Source organism: Bos mutus, chromosome 17, assembly GCF_027580195.1.
Source record: "Bos mutus isolate GX-2022 chromosome 17, NWIPB_WYAK_1.1, whole genome shotgun sequence".
Lineage (NCBI taxonomy): Eukaryota > Metazoa > Chordata > Mammalia > Artiodactyla > Bovidae > Bos > Bos mutus.
Genome location: NC_091633.1, coordinates 23,483,415 through 23,499,878, shown reverse-complemented (window position 1 = coordinate 23,499,878; position 16,464 = coordinate 23,483,415).

Genomic DNA, 16,464 nt, shown 5'->3' with positions numbered 1-16,464 from the left:
ATAAGAGGCTTGAGCTGTAAGGAATGTCTTCTTTGTCCGGAGAAAAATGTTTCAAAGATGTATAGGATGCAGCAATATCCGTGGTTCTAAACCAAACCCTGCTAATAAATTCTGATATTCACCTCTTGCCTTTCAAGGTTCATTGTGCTATAATGGTCTAGAGAGACTTTTCTAAGTAGTATTGTTGTTTAGTTGATAGGTTGTTTCCAACTCTTTTGTGACCCGAGGACTGTAACCTACCAGGCTCCCCTATCCATGGGGATTCTCCAGGCAAGAATACTGGAGTGGGTTGTCATTTCCTCCTCCAGAGGATCTTCCCAACCCAGGGATTGAACCCATGTCTCCTCCAGTGGCTTGCAGGTTCTTTACCATTTGAGCCACCAGGGAAGCCATAGGAACTTGCAAATACTGTTTGCAAAAGCTATTTTTTTTTCCCTTCAGACTAAGCAAAAACTGTGGCTTTGTGGAAGAAAAACATTTAGAAATATATGAAACAAATAAGATGTATCCCCTGCCAAATCTCACTTTCTAGATGATTTTTTAAAACATTAACCAGAATATTTTCTGTTTTTACTAACACACACGCACACACACACACACACACATTCATGCATAAACACACACAGTGACACTCATGCACGCAAACACTGCCTGGAAAGATCTAAAAAAAGACGGGAGTGGTTTTGTTCTTTTGCTGCAACTACAATAAATTATGCAGTTTATATCAAATGAATATAAGGCTATCTTGATTTGTGATATAGTGTTGGGAATTTGGTTGGCATAAACTGTGATCTTGGAGCCCAGCTTAACCTAGGCACTGATAGATTAAATATTCTGAATTCATACCATGAGCAAGGATTGGAAAGCTTCCAGCATTATGGAAATTCATAATAATGTAGATTTTAGCACCCAAGGCCAGAAGTTACTACGCCTATAATCACTGAAATAATAAGAATTGAAATAACAAATAAAACTATAGCCACTCACTCCAGCATTCTCGCTAGAAAATTCCATGGATAGAGAGCCTGTTGGGCTACAGTTCATGAGGTGGCAAAGAGTCGGATATCACTGAGTATGCATGCACATATGTATAACTGAATAACTTTGCTGTACAGCAGAAATTAACTCAACATTGTAAATCAACTATACTTCAATAAAATAAATTATAAAATAGATCAATAGAGACTTCCCTAGTGGTTCAGTGGTTAAAAATCTGCCTTGCAGTTCAGGGGATGTGGGTTTGATCCCTAGTTAGGGAACTAAGATCCCACATGCCTTGGGGCAACTAAGCCAGCACTACAACTACTGAGCCCAAGTGCCACATCTAGAGAGTCCTCCCACAATGAAAGATCCCCCATGACACAATTAAGGCCCAATGCAGCCAATATATAAATATTTTAAAAGAATACCTTATTAAAAATAAAGTAAATCAATAAAATATACACTCTGGAGTTTCCCAGCTGGAATTCAAATTCTGACTCAAACTGACTACCACCTGGACTAAGCAAGTTAGTTTAGGAAACAGGGTTGGGTAGATGTTAAATTGAAGAGTGTTGGTAAAGTGCTGTGTGCAGGGCACAGCTAACGCTCAGTGACTGTGGCTACTCTATCATCATAAAGGAGGATGGATCCTACAGTTCACTGCTTCTTCTGCAATCCAGAGAGACGGAAGGTGTCAGTAAAGGCTAGTGAAAAAAAAATCCCAAGTGAGAACATAAAGAGTGTGTGCTCAGTCACTGAGTTGTGTCTGACTCTTTGCAACCCCATGGACTATAGCCTGCCAGGCTCCTATGTCCATGGAAGTTTCCAGGCAAGAACACAAGAGTGGGTTGCCATTTCCTCCTCCAGGGGATCTTCCCAACCCAGGGATCAAACCAGCACTTCTTGCATTGGCAGGTGGACTCTTTACCACCAAGCCACCTGGGAAGCCAGGAGAACAGAAGTCCGTATTTGTTAACAGGCATGCCTGGCTAGGGGAAAGCAGAAGGCTGCAGAAAGGAGAGGGCTTGATGGTGGGGTGTGAGAGGGGAGATGCAGAGGAAGAGCTGTGAGAGGCCTCTTTGCTGTTAGTATTTTTGTGTTCATATTTGTCATTGTGGGCCATGTGCATCTCCTTCCAGACCAGACGAGCAGTGAGACAGAGAGTGAGCACTGCTGATGGAATAATCTCACATCTCGAGGGTATTAGCTAATTTGCAAAGAGCAGCTTTCAAATCCTGTTTCAGGTGAAAGTGCTACTTGTTTTGGAACCAGAGGGGTTTAATATAATGTTTAAGATTTGTTGTGGGAGGGATGAATGGGAAGAACACTATTCATCCAGGAATGTGGCTCCTTCCATGACTGGGGCTTTAGAAACGGAGCATTCAATTTTTCACAGGAGTGAGACAAAGCTGGATGTGCAGAGGGCCAGGCATGACTGACTTCAGAAAGATTGCCTTTGATGGGAAAGCCTGTCTGGTGTGTTAAGGAGAAGGTGAAGTGAGGTTAGTGGAGGCAAAGAATAAAAATGAGCTTTCACGTTTTATGACATTTTAGTGCCGGGGCTGAAATGGATCAGAAATGACACATTCTTTTTTTGTGACATCTGAGGGTTTGGATCATTTCCTTCTAACCTACATCCTCTCTTTACTCAAGAGTCAAACCTGACCTTCTGCACACAGCCCTGCAGGCTCTGTAAATATGCCTGTTGTTAGTAATAATTATGTTCAATCTCACGGAGGACCGATAATGCTAGTTAGATTATGTGTTAAGTACTCATGTCATGATTTTTTTTAAAAATCTACACAAATATCATAGAATTGGTAAATTGAAATATTATTCTCATTTGACCCATAAGTAAGCAGCCTCAGAGAGGATAAGAGATTTGCTCAAGGTCGCACAGCTTGAGTGTGATAAAACTATGATTCAAAACTCAAGTTTTAACCTCTTATCTTCGGTAAAGTATTCAGACTGTTGCGTGATACACTAAAAATTAATCTTGGGCTGTTTTAGGCAACCAATTAGAAAATTTTCAGCTTCCTAAATTCATAATTCTGTGGAATTATCAGACTCTTTAGTCCTCTTTAGCCTGTTTCTTGGTGTTAGCTAAAAAACCGAGGACATGTAAGTTGGTTAACAGCAGTGCTCTAGTTTTAATTTCGTCTCTGCTGTCCCTAATTCTGTGATCCTAAACAAGTACTTTTACTTCTCTGAGTTTCAGAGAAGTTCCTATAAAAGAAGAAGAATTTCTCTCACACTGGGCTGCTATTGGGATTAAGTAGGGACATATAGTGCCTCAAACATAGTGAATACTTACCAAATATTAATTATAAGGGATATCCTAGTTCTTTTTAGTGCTTTATCGAAGACCAGTAGTCACACAATTTTATGTCTCAATAGCATTAACCAGTATACAACCCTAGGATGACACTGGTCTCTCCCTTGGAAGACTGTTAGGGTGAAAAGAATGTACAGGCAACTTGCAAAAAGAAAAATATGAATAGTCAATAAACATGCAAAGATGATCAAAATCACTAAAATTCAAGGGGACTTCCCTGGTGGTCCAGTGGTTAAGAATCCACCTTCCAGTGCAGGAAACTAAGGGTCCATCCCTGGTCCAGAAAGTTCCCACATACTGTGGAGCAACTAAGTCCATGTACCACAACTACAGAGCCTGTGTGTTGCAACTACAGAGCCTGTGCTCTCTGGAACCCACTAGCCACAACTAATGGGAAGCCCATGAGCTGCAAAGAAGAGCTCATGTGCTGCAACTAAGACCCAATGAAGCCAAAATTTTAAATTAATTAATATGTGCAGTGCTTAGTCATTCAGTCATGTCCGACTCTTTTCGACGCCATGGATTGTAGCCCGCCAGGCTCCTCTGTCCATGGGGAGTCTCCAGGCAAGAATATAGGAGTGGGTTGCCTTGCCCTCCTCCATGGGATCTTCCCAACTCAGGGATCGAACCCAGGTCTCCCACATTGCAGGTAGATTCTTTATCATCTGAGCCACCAGAGAATTAATTGATTTTTTAAAAGTCATTAAAATTCTAAAAAATTAATTAAGATCATGGGTGTGAAATAATATAATATCAAATATTGGCTGGCTGTGAGAAATTGGGCGATAGTAACTGAATTGCCATAGTTACAGCAGAGGGCCATTTGGAAGTATTGATTAAAATTAAAAATTGGTGAGCCTTCTGACCCTGATATTAAACATTTAAAAAAAATATCTCAAGATACTATTTCACACACACACACATGTCCTTTGCAGTATATTTTGTGTTAGTGAAAAGTTGGAAATAAGTTTAAGTGTCCATCACACTGTTATATCTCCATGGAGTACTTTTCAGAAATTTTTTTAAAAAAGAAGAGTTATCAATACTGAGATCAAAAGAATTCCTAATACACGTTCCATAGCTCTAAAACCCTACATTAAATAACTCATACAGTATGAGTTATTTATACTGTATGAGTTATTTATACCACAAAAACATTATGAATTTTAATTCCTACCTTTGGTTAAATGCTAAAACCTCAGAAAAAGATCTGAATGGCTGTACACCAGACTGATCCCATAGCTACATCGGGGAATAGAGAAGGGGGATGGAGTGATAGTCCAGGGAAAATTAGTTTCTCTGTAGTGTTTCAATTCTTTTATATATATGTATACAAGAAACATGTCTCAGTCTGTTCAGGTTATTATAACAGAGTACCATAGCTTTGGTGACTCATAGAACAGTAGCAATGTATTGCTCACAGTGCTGGAGGCTGAGTGTGCAGATTCAGTGTCTGGTGAGAGTGTGCTTACTTTTTCACAGCTGTCTTTTCCTCATAACACTATATGGTGGAAGGGGCAAGGGATCTCTCTGGGGTCTCTTTTATAAGGGCAGTAAACCTGTTTGTGGGGGGCATCACTCTCATGACCTAGTCACTTCCCGAAGGCCCTACCTCCTAATATCATCATCTTAGAAGTTGGGCTTCAATAATAAAATTCAGGGGAACACAAACATTCGGTTCGTAACAGGATGTTTAATAAAATTTACTTATGTGATCAAATAGCGTTAAGAATATCATTCAGGGCACTTCCCTGGTGGTCCAGTGGTTAGGAGTTTACCTTCCAATGCAGGGGGGTGTGGGTTGGATCCCTGGTTGGGGAGCTAAGATCCCACATGCCTTGAGGCCAAAAAAACAAAACATAAAACAGAGGCAGAAGCAGTATTGTAACAAATTCAATAAGAATTTAAAAAATGGTCCACATAAGGGTTTCTCTGGAGTTGTTGTTTTGTTGTTATTCAGTAGTGTCTGACTCTTTGTGACCCCATGGACTGCAGCATGCCAGGCTTCCCTGTCCTTCATTATCTCTCAGAGTTTGTTCAAACTAATGTCCATTGAGTCAGTGATGCCATCCAACCATCTTATTCTCTGTTGTCCCCTTCTCCTCCTGCCCTCAGTCTTTCCCAGCATCAGGGTCTTTTCCTATGAGTCAGCTCTTCACAACAGGTGGCCAAAGTATTGGAGCTTTAGCTTTAGCATCAGTCCTTCCAATAACTATTCAGGGTTGATTTCCTTTAGGATTGACTGGTTGGATCTCCTTGTGGTCCAAGGGACTCTCAAGAGTCTTCTCCAACACCAAATTTCAAAGCATCAGTTCTTTGGCACTCAGCCTTCTTTTTGGTCTAACTCTCACATCCGTACATGACTACTGGAAAAACCATAGCTTTGACTAGATGGACTTTTGTTGGCAAAGTAATAGCTCTGCTTTTTAATACAGTGTCTGGGTTTGTCATAGCTTTTCTTCCAAGGAGCAAGCATTTTTCAATTTCATGGCTGCAGTTACCATCCTCAATGATTTTGCAGCCTCCTAAAATAAAGTCTGTCACTGTTTCCATTTTTTTTTTTTTTTTTTTGCCATCTATTTGGTTCCAAATTGGGAAAGGAGTACGTCAAGGCTGTATACTGTCACCTTGCTTATTTAACTTATATGCAGAGTACATCTTGCAGAATGCCAGACTCGATGATGCACAAACCAGAATTAAGATTGCAGGGACAAATATCAGTAACTTCAGATATGCAGATGACACTGCCCTTATGGCAGAAAGCTAAGAGGAACTAAAGAGCCTCTTGATGAAATTGAAAGAGCAGAGTGAAAAAGCTGGCTTAAAACTCAACATGCAAAAAACTAAGATCATGGCACCCAGTCCCATCACCTTGCAGCAAATAGATGGGGAAACAATGGAATGTCTTCCAGATCCAGGGATTGAACCCAGGTCTCCTGCATTGCAGGCAGATTCTTCACTGTCTGAGCCACCATGTAAGCCCACCCCTGATCTCTGGGCATCTACAAATCCCCACCCATTCTTCAGTTGCTATCAGAAACTCACTTTTTTGCAAAAAAAAAATGTCACTTATTCAAGTTCAAAATGCACTTCTCCTCCTGAATTCTTTCTTCCAGCAGCTGTGTGTACTTAAGGAAGCTATCGATTGTAAGGCTGAAAATCCCAGGGGAGTAAGTATCAGCAATTGGGGTCAGACAGTGTTTCTGTAAATTATTTGTGTGACCTCAGGTGTGCTATTTAATATCTTTGGTCTTCAGTCTTGTGTATCTGTGAAATGGGTGTAAAAGAAATATTTCCCTCCGTGCTTAAATGTGTTAACTTTAGGAGAGACTGTTGACTGAAAAAAGATGCACAATGTAAGAATTTCAAGTTAAGTTTTATTTGGGGGCAAAATGAGGACTGCAGCCCGGGAGACAGTACCTCAGATAGCTCTGAGAGACTGCTCCGAAGAGGCAGTGGGGGAAGGTCGATAGAATTGATTTTGGTGAAGTTGGAGTTCAATGCAATCAAGCACTTATTTTATAATGTTTTCAGCTAGTCACGAGGAGCTGATGTCACCAAAAAGGGATTTAGTGCTTTTCCAAATTTGAGGAAATGCAAAGATTGGGACGATGAAATCAGTTCCTGAAAATATCTAACTATCCAAAGACCTGTTCCACCAATTCCCCTGGAGCACAGAATGACTTTTTCTCCACCTTGAATTCCCTTTAGGATGTGTCAAAAGGTCAGCAGCTGCAGCATTGCAGCAGATGGCAAATGCCCTTGGCAAGACTTAGAAAAGACTCAGTGGGCAGTAAATGTTAGCGGTATCATCATTAGAATAAGCTCTTTTGCTAGAACATAAGACCTTTGAGAGCAGAATCTCTGTGTCTTGGCTTTTGCACTTCCTGAACTTAAGTTGACTAGGCACAAGGCAGACATTCCCTGAACAGATGGGAGGCTTTTCATTGCTAGTTCCTCTGGGTGGAAAAAGAATGTTCTATTAGCCAACAGCAACAAAGGATCTTAATTCCATCTCCCTGTCCTGGTGGATTACCAATGCAATACATAAGCAGGAAGAGAAAGAAAGGAAGAAAAGTAATTCTGATGGATTGGATTTCCTGGGCCAAGGCATTTCTTGGTTGCAGTGGTATTGGATGTTTCATTTTCTTTCCAGTAGTCATAAAACAATGACTCTATGTTCACTGAGAATTTCCCTATAGGACCCTCTGGCAAGCTCATCAGTTTCCCAGCTGGCTGCCCACAAGGGACAGACATTTCCCATCACTTTAATCCAGGTTCAAAGAGACATCTGGGGTCACTGTGGAGAGGAGTGTTGCCTGAGAAGGGAGGCAAGACGTTTTTTATCTCAGGGCCACCTGCACTTACTTGTTGTCAACAGCACATCAGCCTCAGGGTCCCAATGACAGGGGTCCATGTATCTCACTGCATCTGTGAAGCAGCCAAGAAAGGGCATCAAAGTATGTGGCCACCTTGTTGCATTAACTCACGTTCTAAGAGGTGTTATTCCTGGCTCAGCTACTCCCTTAGACATGATTTCAGGATCCTTGCTTCCTTGTCTGCAGGTGAATGCCAGGAATGATCACTCATCCACGCCCTAAACATTATTCATTCTCAACACCCTCAGAAGAGAGCAGAGCCCAACAGAAAGAACAAAGACTCCTTTTCTCAGGACTTCCCTGGTGGTCCAGTGGCTAAGACTCTGCATTCCCAATGCAGGGGACTTGGGTTCCATCCCTAGTCAGGAACTAGATCCTACATGCCACAGCTAAGAGTTTGCATGCTGCGATTAAAGATCCCTCAGCCCCCATGCCACAGCTAAGATTCAGCACAGCCAATTAAAGAAATAAAAATAATAAAAAAGAAAGAAAGACTCTTTCTCTGGCCAGGTCTCAGTCAATGAAAAGCCAGGGTCTCTGTTTTCTATAATAGCCCCCTCCTCAACTTCCTTCTCTCTATAAATGCATTCCCTGCCTTTGCTGTGCAGGGTTTTACATGTGGTTCGTCGTGATTGCAGACCCAAAATGCAATTTTCTTCTGATCCTGAATAAAGCCATCTTTGCTGGGGAAATATCTGGCAGGTTTAGGTCAGGTATTTTTGTTTTAGGTCATCAAATATATTTATATACATTTATTGTATGTGTGCAGAATTAATTTAGGAAGATGCAGTCTCTGAAATATGTTTCTAATCCCAACTTTTAAAAAAGAAAATCCCTCTCTATTTTTCTATTTTTCCCCTCACTGCATGGCATGCGGGCTCTTAGTTCCCCAACCAGGAATTGAACCGTTGCCTCCTGCAGTGGAAATGTAGTCTTCACCACTGCACCACCAAGTAAGTCCCTCTAATCCCAATTTTTGTGAACCCCAAAGAAGCCTTTGTAACAGTTTGAATTTAACTGCACTCAGGAGAATTGGGGGGCTAATTTTGTTAATGTCAGTTTTAGGAAACTCAAAGATAGTTTAAGCATAAAAGATGTCTTGGTAGTTTTATTATTCTGAATCTTAGATGTTAGCTTCCTTAATGATTCTGATGGTCCTGTGTTTCCTAGGTATGCAAAGTCCTGACTGTTCCTGTAAAGGCTCTTCTGAATCTGTTCTGCCAGGAGGCTGGGCTGATCTGAGCTCCCAGACAGGTAGAACCAGTGAAGAACCACTGCAATTTTTATTATTTTTATTTATTTATTTACTTACGTTTGGCTGTGCTGGGTGGTTGCTGCTGTGAAGGCTTTTCTCTAGTTGCCAGGATCAAGGCTACTCTCTAGTTACAGTGGTGGGCTTCTCACTCCAGTGGCTTCTTTTGTGACAGAGCACAGGCTCTAGAACAAGAGGGGTCAGTAGTTGCAGTTCCTGGGCTCTCTAGAGCACAGGATCAATAGCTATGTTGCACGAGCTTAGTTGCCCTGAAGCCTGTGGGATCTTCCCAGATCTGAGATTGAACCCATGTCTCCTGCATTGGCAGGTGGATTCTTTGTTATTGAGCCACCTGGGAAGCCCCCACCTCTGTACTTTGAACAATTGCTGGGACCTCTGATGAGACCATCATCATAAACTCTGTTGCCACCCAGCAGGTTGATACAACATTGAAAAAAGGTTCAATAGAATTTTGTCAGTGACTTCGGAAGGTGAAAAAAGCAGAGTGGGAAATTATAATACCTATCTAAGAATTCTACCTATTTTTCATTCAACTAGAAGAAATCAAGATTTGTAACGGTATAGGATAAGTTGCAAAATAAATGCCTAATACAATGACTTAGGCTCTCTGTTTTCATGATATTTCACAGATAAAATACATTTACTCTCTGAAATATTCTTTGTTTGTTCTTCCCAATAATGATTTCAAGTTGGAAGAACTGGGGAATTTCACTAAAAATAGAAAAAATGGAATTTATTTTTTTGGACAGAAAATATTCCAAACCATGACTTGTCAACCTACTCGCAATCTCAGATATTATTCAGCCATCCTGAATTTGACTCTTGTAGGAAAATGACAGTGAATCAACACTCAGTGGAAAAAAAGAGATGCCTAATTAGATTCACTTGATTGAAGTAGCATTTCAGTCAAGGCATTCTTTGGGAAGAATGTTTATGTTCCCAAATACTACTCTAGAAGCCAGCCTTACTTCAGTAAAAGCCTTACGGTCAAGTCAGTTCTTGTAATAATCAAATGAAATATGCAATCAGAGTATATTTACAGACAGCTTTTTAGCTGAGTCCTTTTTAAGTAGACCTGACCTGCATTTTACAGTTTTATCTGTTGGGAGAGTGGAACAGATTTAAATGCACACATAACTTCTACAAAGCTACCGTTTTCATCTCTCCTTTCTCACACAGGAGGCTCATAATTTTCTCAAGCCAAGTACGATTTCTAATGCAAAATTGGATTTCCCCATGACCCTAAATCTAGCTGCAGAGGGCTACAAAACGTCACAACTTCAAGGGGAAAAGAAAGGCTTTGATTCACTCTACACTCTAATAACACAATAAGCTCAAACAGAAACTATATAGGGCTGCAAAATCCTTCTGTATGATACTCGAATGAGGGACATTTGTCAAAAATCTCTCTCACACACTCTGAAATTGTATACACTAAAATATATATATATATATATATATATATATATATATATGGATTTATTTATTTATTTTATTTTCAGCTGTGCCAGATCTTCATTGCTTTTTCTAGTTGTGGTGAGTAGAGCCTACTCTTCATTGTGGTCCACAAGACTTCTCATTGCAATGCCTTTTATTGCTGCAGAGCAAGAGCTATAGTCCATGGGCTTCAGTAGTTGCTGTCACATGGGCTTAGTTGCTCCGAAGCATGTGGGATCTTCCCCAACCAGGGATCAATCCTGAGTCCCTTGCCTTGGTAGGCTGATTTTTAACCACTAGACTACCAGGGAAGCCCTAAAATCTATATTTTTAAATTATTTTGCTGCTGTTGTTGCTCAGTCACTAAGTCATGTCTGACTTTTTGCACCCCCATGGACTGCAGCATGCCAGGCTTCCCTGTCCTCCACTATCTCCTGGAGTTTGCTCAGATTCTTGCCCACTGAGTCAGTGATGCAATCTAACCATATCATCATCTGTTACCCACTTCTCTTGCCCTCAGTCTTTCCCAGCCTCAGGGTCTTTTCCAGTGAGTTGGCTCTTCACATTAGGTGGCCAAAGTATTGGAGCTTCAGTTTCAGCATCAGTCCTTCCAATGCTTTTCAGGGTTGATTTCCTTTAGGATTGACTGATTTGATCTCCTTGCTGTCCAAGGGACTCCCGAGCATCTTATACTAAAAACTATATTTTTAAACTATTTTACAGTATGTAAACTGCCGATAGCACCATTGTGACGCTTATTCAATGTCTACACTCTCTCTCCCAAAAAACCCACAATGCCTCTTCAAAGACTTTCCCATCAGAATCAACAGTGATTTTTCTTTTTACCTTGAATATTTTCTATTCTGAGCGGCTGCTTATCGTCATACTTGATCCTAGAACTTGCAACAAAGAAGAGAAGATTAAAAAACAAAAATGTGTTTAATCCAAAATGAACCACTCTCAACCAAGATTACTGTGTATTTATCATTTGAAACAATTTAATTCCCCTCAACCAGCGCTGATCGATTGCCTGTGAAGTTTCCCACTGTGTTGGATAAAGATGAAATATAGTCACATAAAGGTCAGTTGAGCCTTTGGATTTGTGAGTTTATAGTTTTCATTATGTTTAGACATTTTGGGACATATTATTTCTTCAGATATCTTTTTTTCTCCTTACCTCTCTGTCTTCACATTAAGCTGCTTGGCGTCATGCCAGCATTCACGGATGCTCTCATCCTCTGTTTTGGGGGATTATTTTTCCCTCTGTGTTTCATTTTGAATAATTTCTTTTTATTTTTATTATATTTATTATTTGTTTATCTATTTGGCTACTCTGAGTCTTAGTTGCTGGGTTCTTAGTACACTGGGTTCTCTGTGAACTCTTAGTTGTGGCATTTAGGATCTAGTTCTCTGGCCAGGGATCGAACCTGGGTCCTCTGCATTAAAGGCATGAAATGTTAGCCCTGGACCACCAGAAAAGTCCCCTAAAGATTTTCTACTGTTGTGCATTAAAGTTCAACAGTCTTTTTCTCTTGCAAAATCTAATCATTGTTCATCCCTTTCAGTATATTTTTCTCCTAAGACTGGTAAGGAATTGGTCTTATAGAGCCCTCATTTGGACCTTATTCTAGTTAAAAATCCCTGCCTCTGGCAGTGAAGATTCTTTTTTTTCCTTTGGATTTGCACAGCCAATAACAAAATGGATGCTAAGACAAACAAGCTTTACTCGATGGTCAGAGAATGGAACTTAGTTTGGAAACCAGCTTCTTATGTGGGGTACAGGTGGCAGTCACAGCCAGATTTTAGAGGTTTATGAGGTGGAGGTATATGTATTGCTTTTCTGAAAAAAGGAGTTCTTCCTAGAACTGGGGTAACACTTTTTTTTGCCCTTGTTTGGATGGTCCCTGGGCATCTTGGTCCAAAGCAAGTTGAAGCATCATGGCACAAGTGGGCAGAGATCTTACTATTATAATCATACATATATATTTTCCAAGTTCCTTTGCAACTCTGAATTGCCACAGGGTCCATTTTAAGCCTATGACAGAAAAGTGGAAATCCTTAGAACAGACATCTCCTCCCCTCCAAACAAAGCAAAACATTTAGAGCAGGAGATGTTGATAGTCCTTCTTTTTCCTTTCTTGAAATTTAGGTGTGATGTCTGGAGATAAAGCAGCCATCCTGCTAACAAGAAGATGAATATCACATAGTGATGCTGCATGAGAGTGAGAGGGTAACAGGCAAGAAGGCCAGGGGTCTCCAAATGGAGGAAATAGGCTGCAAGTGTCAGGTGTTTTTTTATCTCTCTCTTAAGCGGCAGGAGGAAATAAACTACAAGCATCAGATTTTTTTTTTTCCTTCTCTATGCAAAGTTAAAAGGAGGTGTCTCTTAAAATTCTGTGTAGCCATGATGACAACTGGCTCCACCTGAACTTAACTTTTCTCAAACATTGAGCTAACCAGTGCGTTTTTCTCATGGAAATGTTTTTCTTAAGCTATGTCTACACAGGGACATCATTAGATGGTCAATAATGAAATCAGATTGATTATATTCTTTGCAGCCAAAGATGGAGAAGCTCTATACAGTCAGTAAAAACAAGACCAGGAGCTGATTGTGGTTCAGATCATGAACTCCTTACTGCCAAACTCAGACTTAAATTCGAGAAAGTAGGGAAAACCACTAGACCATTCAGGTATGACCTAAATCAAATCCCTTATGATTATACAGTAGAAGTGACAAATAGATTCAAAGGATTAGATCTGATAGACAGAGTGCCTGAAGAACTATGGACGGAGGTTCATGACACTGTACAGGAGGTAGGGATCAAGCCCATCCCCAAGAAAAAGAAATGCAAAAAGGTAATATGGTTGTCTGACAAGGCCTTACAAATAGCTGAGAAAAGAAGAGAAGCTGAAGGAAAGGGAGAAAAGGAAAGATATACCCATTTGAATGCAGAATTCCAAATAGCAAGGAGAGATAAGAAAGCCTCCTCAGTGATCAGTACAAAGAAATAGAGGAAAACAATAGAATGGGAAAGACTAGAGATCTCTTCAAGAAAATTAGAAATACCAAGGGAACATTTCATGCAAAGATGGGTTCAATAAAGGATAGAAATGTATGCTTCTGCTTCAACAAGAAGCAGAAGATATGAAGAAGAGGTGGAAAGAATACACAGAAGAACTCTACAAAAAAGGTCTTCATGACCCAGATAACCACGATGGTGTGATCACTCACCTAGAGCCAGGCATCCTGGAATGTGAAGTCAAGGGGGCCTTAGGAAGCATCACTATGAACAAAGCTAATGGAGGTGACGGAATCCCAGTTGAGCTATTTCAAATCCTGAAAGATGATGCTGTGAAAGTGTTACACTCAATATGTCAGCAAATTTGGAAAACTCAGCAGTGGCCACAGGACTGGAAAAGGTCAGTTTTCATTTCAATCCCAAAGTAAGGCAATGCCAAAGAATGCTCAAACCATAACACAATAACACTCACCTCACACGCTAGCAAAGTAATGCTCAAAATTCTCCAAGCCAGCCTTCAATAGTATGTGAACTGTGAACTTCCAGATGTTCAAGCTGGTTTTAGAAAAGGCAGAAGAATCAGAAATCAAATTGCCAACATCAGTTGAATCATCAAAAGAGCAATAGAGTTCCAAAGAAACATATACTTCTGCTTTATTGAGTACGCCAAAGCCCTTGACTGTGTGGATCACAACAAACTGTGGAAAATTCTGGAAGAGATGAGAATACCAGACCATCTGACCTGCCTCCTGAGAAATCTGTATGGAGGTCAAGAAGCAACAGTTAGAACTGGACATGGAACAACAGACTGGTTCCAAATCGGGAAAGGAGTGCATCAAGGTTGTATATTGTCACCCTGCTTATTCGACTTGTATGCACAGTACATCATGAGAAATGCTGGACTGGATGAAGCACAAGCTGGAATCAAGATTTCTGGGAGAAATTTCAATAACCTCAGATAAGCAGATGATACCACCCTTATGACAGAAAATGAAGAAGAACTAAACAGACTTGATGAAAGTGAAAGAGGAGAGTGAAAGAGTTGGCTTAAAATTCAACATTCAGAAAATGAAGATCATGGCATCTGGTCCCATCATGGCATTTAGATGGCAGTTAGATGGGGAAATAATGGAAACAATGAGAGACTTTATTTTGGGGGCTCCAAAATCTCTGCAGATGGTGACTACAGCCATGAAACTAAAAGACACTTGTTCCTTGGAAGAAAAGCTATAATCAACCTAGATAGCATATTAAAAAGCAGAGACATTACTTTGCCAACAAAGGTCCATCTAGTCAAGGTTATGGTTTTTCCAGTGGCCATGTATGGATGTGAGAGTTGGACTGTGAAGAAAGCTGAGAACTGAAGAATTGATGCTTTTGAACTGTGATGACTCTTGAGAGTCCTTTGGACTGTAAGGAGATCCAACCAGTCCATCCTAAAGATCAGTCCTGGGTGTTTATTGGAAGGACTGATGCTGAAGCTGAAACTCCAATACTTTGGCCACCTGATGTGAAGAGTTGACTCATTGGCAAAGACCCTGATGCTGGAAACATTGAAGATGGGAGGAGAAGGGGATGACAGAGGATGAGATGGTTGGACGACATCACCAACTCGGTGGACGTGAGTTTGAGTAGGCTCCGGGAGTTAGTGATGGACAGAGAAGCCTGGTGTGCTGCAGTCCATAGGGTCGCAAAGTGTCAGACATGACTGAGCAACTGAACTGAACTGAATGTTAATGAACTATGTATTTGCCCTGTACTCTGCCTTTCTTCAAATCGATTCCACTCAAGACTCAGAACAGATAAGGGCTCAACAAACCTGTATGTTTTACTCATACATTGTCCTCCTTATCTATGTTAATGAAACTAAGTAAATGTACCTGCCTTTCTTCAAGATTCCTGCCTATCATTTTATGGCCCAGGATTACTCACCTGGTGCCAGCGTTATCTCAAAATACTTGTTGTGGGTGAGGGGCCTGGTGCTACTCTGAGTTTTGAGACATCTCCTTTCACTAATTAACAGCTTGCTGATAGGTATATAACATGCTGCTAACGGCTAGCAGGCGCATGCTTTCTGCCCCCTTCTGATGTCTATGTCAGAAGCTTTCTCTATCTCTTTTATACTTTAATAAAACTTTATTACACAAAGCTCTGAGCAATCAAGCCTCACCTCTGGTCCCAGATTGAATTCCTCTCCTCTGGAGGCCAAGAATCCCGGCATCTTTCACAGCTCAGCAACAACCTTTCAAGAGCAGGAGACTGGAGTTTTTATAGCAACCATGAGCCATCACAACGGCCCTAAACTGCCTATTTCTATGTGAAAACAGAATTCCTTCACATATTTATGCTACTTGAATAGGAATTGGTGTTTTTCCTGTTAAACACAACACCTGATAATATTTTGCACTCACTTATAGAAGAACAAATGAAATCTTTTGGCTTAATTCTCAATAAAGGAACTCTTAAAATTTACATTTTTAACAAACCTTTCTTATTTTTAATACAAGGACTCCACTTCCTATGTATAAAAAGAGAGTGGTATATTAATAAAATCGGTGAAATTTAGAGTGTGATAAGCATAGACTGAGTCCTGGTTCATCAACTTTTAGTTGAAACAGAGATGGTTCTCTGTGGTCTCTTTGCAGCATCCATCAACCTTGTGTTGTTTGCTTTATTATTATTATTATTTGGTTTGTGTCTGTGGAATCACATTCACCATGGGGGTCAAAGGGCTTCCCAGGTGATGCTAGTGGTAAAGAATCCACCTGCCAATGCAGGAGACTTAGGAGACGTGGTTTCAATTCCTGGGTCAGGTAGATCCCCTGGAGGAGACCGTGACAACCCACTCCAGTGTTCTTGCCTGGAGAACTCCATGGACTGAGGAGCCCAGAGGGCTACAGTCTTATAGGGTCTCAAGAGTCAGACATGACTGAAGCAACTTAGCTCACACACACCCATGTGTAGAAGTTAAGAGTAATGAAGAAAATTCCCAGTCTGTAAAATATGCAGTTATGATCTTCTAGTCTTTAGGAACTCAAG